The sequence below is a fragment of the Thunnus thynnus genome, chromosome 17 (genome assembly GCF_963924715.1).
Source record: "Thunnus thynnus chromosome 17, fThuThy2.1, whole genome shotgun sequence".
Taxonomy (NCBI): Eukaryota; Metazoa; Chordata; class Actinopteri; order Scombriformes; family Scombridae; genus Thunnus; species Thunnus thynnus.
In genome coordinates this window covers 21,182,360-21,189,689 of record NC_089533.1, presented here as the reverse complement: position 1 = coordinate 21,189,689, position 7,330 = coordinate 21,182,360, and positions in this window count along the sequence as shown.

Genomic DNA, 7,330 nt, shown 5'->3' with positions numbered 1-7,330 from the left:
AAATTGTTGGAAACATTCGGGATAATGTAAGTATACAACTCAACAAAATATATAACATAGGTCTAGTTGTTTTTAGACATTTTAATGTGGAATAATTACATATTATACCTTTAAGTAAAGGACCTGAATAATTCCTCCACCACTGTATACAGTATATTAAACCATGTCTCCTATGGGCTCTATGTGTATTTATTGTGCTTGCAATTCATTTAGGCCTGCTAAGACAGATACATTTTATTTACAGTTTCCTGGTTGCTGTCTAGTTTTCTTACCATGTGCTGACATTTGGGAAATGCACTTTTTTTGCTTTTTTGCCAAAAGTTAGATGAGAAGATTTCTACCACTTTCATATCTATCTGGGAGGCTACAGCAAGCAGCCAGTTAGCTTAGCACAACACAAAGACTGGAAAACAGCTATGAGTATCTGAAACATAGACTATTATTTATCCGTCAATTAGTCAATTAGTTGATTGACAGAAAATTATTCAGGAACTTTTTTGATAATCAATTAATCATTTGCTGGTGTCAACTAATCTCAAATATGAGGATGTGATGCTTTTTTGGTCATGCATGATAGTCAACTGTCTTTTGGACTGTTGGTTGGATAAAACAAGACATTTGAAGCTGTCACCTTCAACTTTGGAAAATTAAAACCATAATTTTTCACTAACTTCTGACATTTTATAGGCAAAATGAACTATTGCGCCAATAGTCTGACTCAGTGCAGGTACTGGGAGCTGGGGAGAGCAGCAGGCGAGCAAACAGCAGACATCAAAGCCTATTCTAAGACTTTAGATCTTATTAACAAAGCAATAATTTACAAAATGACCACTAGCACACAAGTTTAGCAATTGATACCATAATGACTCATTGAAAAAAAAATTATTGACTTAGTATTTCTAGAGAGAAGTTGACACTTTTTGAATGGAAGTCTATTGGAGTCAACATCATGTACCATTAATGCATGTGAATAACTTGGCTTCTTCCCTGGAGTTTTTGTGCTTTTTCATCTCACTAGTTCCTGTGGATCATTGTCATGGACTGCCAGGTTATGGATTTCAACCTTCCCTCAGGTCGTGGATGCTGACCCTGTGCTCCCATGGTCCTACTTGATGCCCACGCCTGCTATTATTATTATTATTAGTTATTTTTCTATTATTATAATTGTTGTTATAATTATTATTGTTGTTATTGTGCTTCTCTGTGTCTCTCTCTCCCCTCTCCCTCTTTCTTCTTCTTTCTCTCTCAACCCAACCAGTCAAGGCAGATGGCCGCCCACGTAGAGCCTAGTTCTACTTGAGGTTTCTTCCCATTAAAGGGGAGTTTTTCTTGCTCATGGGGGAATGTTGGGTCTCCGTAAAATAAAGAGTACGGTCTAGACCTGCTCTATGTGAAAAGTGCCCTGAGATAACTTCTGTTGTGATATGGTGCTATATAAATAAAACTAAATTGAATTGAAAAAAATTGAATGTAGCAGCCGTTGGTGGCATTGGCATTCGTACTTCCGCACTGGCTTCAGCCTCAAGCCGTGGTAGTCACTAGTTGTTCTGAAGGTAACAAAATCCACCTACCACAAAAAATAAATTTTGATCAGACAGAACCAGGCAAGCTGTTTTCCTCTGTTTCTGGTCTTTATGCTAAGCTAAGCTAACCAGCTTCTAGTCAAACCCTAGCATATTTAATGGACAATCATAAGAGTTGTATAAATCTTCTCATCTAACTCTTGGCAAGAAAGAGAATAAACATACTTCCCAAAATGTCCTAATTGAATTCCCATATTACCAAAGAATGACTTAGCACCGTTTCCTTCTAAAAATTGCAGGTCTATTTTACTAGATTGTATTAAATTGTACAGGTGTTAATGTTATTGTGTCTATCCCTGTTTGCCATTACTGTGTAATTCCCACGTCTCCATTTTGCATATAAAAATAGACACATTTAATTCTCACTGTGCATTCATTTCCCACCTCTGTCATCCTCTATTCTCACACTTCTCTCATCTTCTCACTTCCCCTCTCCTTCCTCCTCTCAGAGGCACGTCTTCTTCATACCCCACATCCTCCTCCGCTCCTTGTCAATTGTCACCTGCTCTTTACTCATATCCCTGCATTCCTTATGTCCTATTTTTCCACTTTTCTCCAGCCAAGACACCCTCAACACTTGACTTGACTGACTTTTTCAAGGTCACTATCAGGAATCTATCATTTCTATAGATATGTTTGGATGTTGTGGGCAAAAACTGAAGGGAGCAAGCATGCAAGAGTGTAAAACAAAAAGCTATGAGTAGGGATTTAAAAGCAAATTCCTTTATCTATGATTCTCTGCTTCAAGACACAAGTCATAGGACATGATTTTTTAAATCTTAATTTTTGTCTTCAGCCTGTGTGCTTACGCTCTATGGTGGTGATCTGACAAGTCATCAAGTGACTGATGTGAAAAGGCAATAAATACCAAACCACTAGATACAGCAATTAACAAACACTGTTCAGCAGTGAGTGGTGCAGAACAAAACAGCAATATCTGTAATCCCTAATTAGTGTGAGTAAATCTGTTCAACTACTCTGATAGATAAGACAAAACTGAGCACTGTTTGTTCACGCAATCCTCTCTTTAAGTATTAGACTTACAACTTAAGCCCATCAACGACTCTCCTGCTCGTGCCAGACATTCACAGTCAGCTGGCCAGTGTCACACAACTTACATCTAAACCAAGTCAAAATCCTGTTAACCTTGTTAGTGTGTGTGTAGCCTGCTGTGTGTGAGAAACTGCTTACACTGACTGATGAGTTAGAACATAACTTTAACCCCGTCAACATTGATGCGCCACTTCAACATTCACATTCAGTAAGTCATTTCAAAGTAAGTAAAAACAAATTTTCCATGCTGTACACAAAAATGTCACTTTGAGGTTATGTTGTGTGTTTCACTGTGTGAAATATTAAAGTCCCCATCTGCAAGGAATTGTGTTTATATTGTTGCTTGGATGTTTGACCTTCACTGTGCAGAATGATGTATTTGTGGAGTTTGACACTAGAAGGCTGTTTTCATATCCATCTGCTTAAGAGGAAAAGTTTCTCACCATAAATCTTGGTTAAATGTGTTTTGTTATATATGTCAAACAGCCTTGGGATGCAAGACAAATTTCAGAGAAATATTCTAACAATAAAGTTAAATCGAATCAAAAATCAAGTTTAACTCGTGTACCTACGAGCATGATTTTGTGACATCACAAGTGGCCTTGAGCCAATTGTGATCCAGTATGCAACCTAAACAAACTATGTACACAGACAAACTTGAAGCCTTCAGTGCACATACACTGAGAATGGACTTTTTAGTGTCCAGTAGTTCAAATTATGAGATGAACAACATTTGCATACTCAAAGTTTTTGGATTTTCCAATGAGGGAGAAGGGGGATATGTCATTTTAAGAACTATTAATTAAGTATTTTTGGGGAAAAACCCATATCAGACACAAATATAATAATAGTATTTTTATGTCTGGGGGGGGGGGGGGGGGGGGGGGGGGGGGTTCTTTAAACTCAAAAATGTCTTAATGTTCCTGAAATTTAAGTGGCAATATGTGATATGTTTGGAAACTTAATAATGTGTAGAAATTTGAATAAAATGTGAAAAATGTGCCTATAAACATTTGTTTGAATGATGGACCCACCAGCGGGTCTGTGGAAGCTGAAGAGGTACCTGATGCTGTGATCCAAAGACCCTACGAGTGTCACAGCTGTACAGTATCTTGCTGTTTGAAAGACAAATTGGAACAGGCCAGGGCTTATTTTTTATTTTTGCTACATGTGTCTCACACCTGCCACGGTACTGTAGCTTTAATAAAACTGCCTGTCACAGCCAGTTTCTAACTGCTGTTGGCAGGCTGTCGAGTGTTAATTTCTTTCTCTGTACTCTCAACATTTCTCAGAGGCAGCGATTGGAAGAGACGTAGGAGGAGACACAAATTCAATGTGTGAGTCTTACACATCAGTTCAGATCTCTTCTCTTTTGTTTTAGCACCTCAAACAAAAGCATCAAGCTTAGGACTTTGTGTCTTTGCTTTTCTTATGGAAACATAAAAATGTCTTCAGAGTGACAGACAGCCAGAGTGGAGTGGCAGCCTGCAGCAACATGCGTGGTGGACGGAAGAGTGGATATACTGGATTAAACCTGTGACCTAGCTCTGCAGAAACTTCTATGACCACGAGGCCAAACATCATTCAACTCATATCATCCACAAGAAGATGATATTCCCTGTTGGATTACCAGCCCCTATCTAATCCATAATGTTGCATTGAGGAATAAACAGATTGTAATCCCATGTAATCCATGGAATGGGAGGATCAACAAACAGAGAGTTTGCAGTGTATTAAATGAACTCTCTTTCAGCCGCCCTAACCTGGTTTATCTCAGACTATACAGCGCAGTATACAGTACACTTATACAGTAAAAGCCAATTCATGCTAAAAGATGAACAATTTGCTATGCATGTGCTATTCTGACTGTCTTGAGTTCAATGGCTACTTCAAAGACCAGATGTATTGACTCTTCTCTGAAGATGGGACTTTTTCTGATTCAAAGCTGTGCTGTTCCCACATGTTACTCATTTGGGCTTTAAAGGCTCAAGCACATATTCAGCCTAGAAGCAGCATTTTCTCTTCTTGACAAATGAGCAGCTCCAGGAAGTGTCTGTTGATCACAAAATGAAGTGTTGCTCTGCTGGGATTTGACTTTATGGGGGAACTATTCATTTATAGCCCTAGTAAATATTGAATGAACTGTCCCACTGGAAATTAAGAAGCATGTTTTTTTGCTTCTCATTTCCTTTTTTAGCTGGAGAGATTGCAACTGCAAAACTCTTTTTAGGGGTTTTACTTCATACTGCAAGGGCTTAAATTGCTGTACAATTTCTAAAAACACACCATAAAAGCCAATCAAATAATACTGAAAGATGAAACTTAAGGGGACAGTTAAAGTTACAATCCTTAAGATTTCAGTACTGGTTGATTTGGTGACAACTGTGGTTACTGGTTGTAACAGCCAATACGGTTTAATACGTCAGGTCCCAGACGTTTCCTGAACTAGCAGCAGCAGGAAATGTTCAGTTAACATTAGCGGTAACTTGATACAGCTCTGACATGGAGTTGGGAGTCTAAACACTAAACAGTGAGGCTAATGATGAGATGCTGCATTGTTTCCTGTGAATCTCATGTTGGGAGGTATTTGAATCCTGTGCAGGACTGGCAGACTCTCTCAAACTATAATACGGAGAGATAATTACAGAAAAAAGAAATGCTGACCATAAAAAGTACTTAAATGGGGTCTGATTTCATGAGGATTATAACTTTAACACATGAGTAATGGCATTCACACTCAACATAACATTTTGACATTTTGCTGCCATCATGGTAACTGCTTTCTATCAAAATCCTTAAATCCACCTACTCATCACTTTCCCTGTTGAACCAGAGTAGGTAATCCACCTACTCAGCCTCCACATGGCAGAGTACCAGAATCGTTACTCTTCATCCACACACACACACACACACACAGTCCAAAATCCCTGCCGAGTCTCCATCTGGACAGGAACAGGCTTTGCACTTCCTCCGTCTTCGTCACCCACTTTGCATCTCATATTCCTCCCTCCCACACTCATTCTCCTCTGCTTTGTTAATGCAATATTCTTTCAAATACAGGTAGGTGGCCTTGTGTAACTCCATTGCCAAAGCATGACTGTTATACTGCTAAAGGGATTGGTTTTGTTTCCTCTGAGGCCACTTATGTTAAAAATAGACACTCACACCAAAACTATACTTCGAACGGCTTATTTAGTAATAAAGAAACCAGCATTGGTTTGCTTTATCTCTCATTGGTTTAATCTGAAAATCACACAGGTTCTTAATACTTGGTGTAATGCGGCTGCTGGTTTCCTGTTTGGTTTGATGCAATTTGCTGGTAAAATATAATTCAGTAGTCTTGACTCTCCTGTATTTTTCTGCGCTGTGCCTGGAAGAGGTCTCACATTCAGTGTAATATTTCTGCTTAACTAGAGGTGAATAATAATATTTAGTATCAACTGAGAAAGCATGGCAACCTTGAAAGCTGCAGTTCACAATCAAGACGCAGCTAGTAGAAACCAGCCAGAATTTAAAATTTTATTTTATCATTATTATTATTTTGTTTTGTTTTGCTTTACCAGTTATTAGAGAAAATGGAGATGATTCACCGCGGGCACCAGCACATGATGTATCTCAGGCTGACGGAGGACCATGGTCAGGTAAATTAAGATTGGTTAAGCTTTTAGCCAACAGTAATGTTAACATTAGCTAATTAACAACAGTTAGTTAACATAGTTTATATGGCTAATGTCATTTAACTTTGATATTATATATAATTTCATATTTAAAATAACCCTAACCTTACTTTAATGTTAATGTAAATGGTCTTGTCTACCATGACATGTTGCTATAGCACAAGTTTATTTAATATGTCACCTACAGACCAATAAGAAGAGATATTTCTGATATTTCCCAAAAGATATTTTTTATCTTTTCATAAATAAAGATATTTCTGATTGCAAAAAGAGATAGTTAAATGTGATTTCAGTTTAACTGTGACTCAGGAGGTAGAGCGGCTCTTCCACTAATCGGAAGAACGGCGGTTCAATCTTTGGCTCTTCCACATGCCGCATATTGAAGTGTCCTTGGACAAGATACTGAACCCCAAATTGCTCCTGAAGGCTGTGCCATCAGTGTGTGAGTGTGTGTGGGAATGATTAGAAACCCCTCCTGATGAGCAGGTTGGCACCTTGCATGGCAGCTTCTGCCATCAGTATTTGTGAGTGCAGTGAATGTTGGCATATAATGTAAAGCACTTTGAATGGTCGGAAGACTAGAACGGTGCTATATAAATGCAGTCCATTTAACACCACCGTACATGCTTAAATCACAGTTTCACTTGTTTTACTACAAGATCCTAAAGTGCATGTGAGATGAGGATTTATGTATTTAATTTTGTTTTTAGAGTTACTTACTGATAATCAAGCAAAATGTTGTATACTGGCAGCCTCATGAGACTCCTCTTGAAGAAAGTGTATCTTTTGAAGATACACCTTCAAAACCGTCTCAAGGGTTACACAGATCAAAGCTCTATTGATCACGCCTTGTGACTTCCTACAACTGTTCCTCACATTATTCAGAATGTGTTTATGTTTCATAAGCAGCCAGCAGGGGACTTCTTGGTTCCATACTGGAGGATTGATCAGGTATTTCCACACTAATGTAATCCCTCCCTGACATTTTGCCTTCAAATCTCCCTCTCTCTCTCTGTC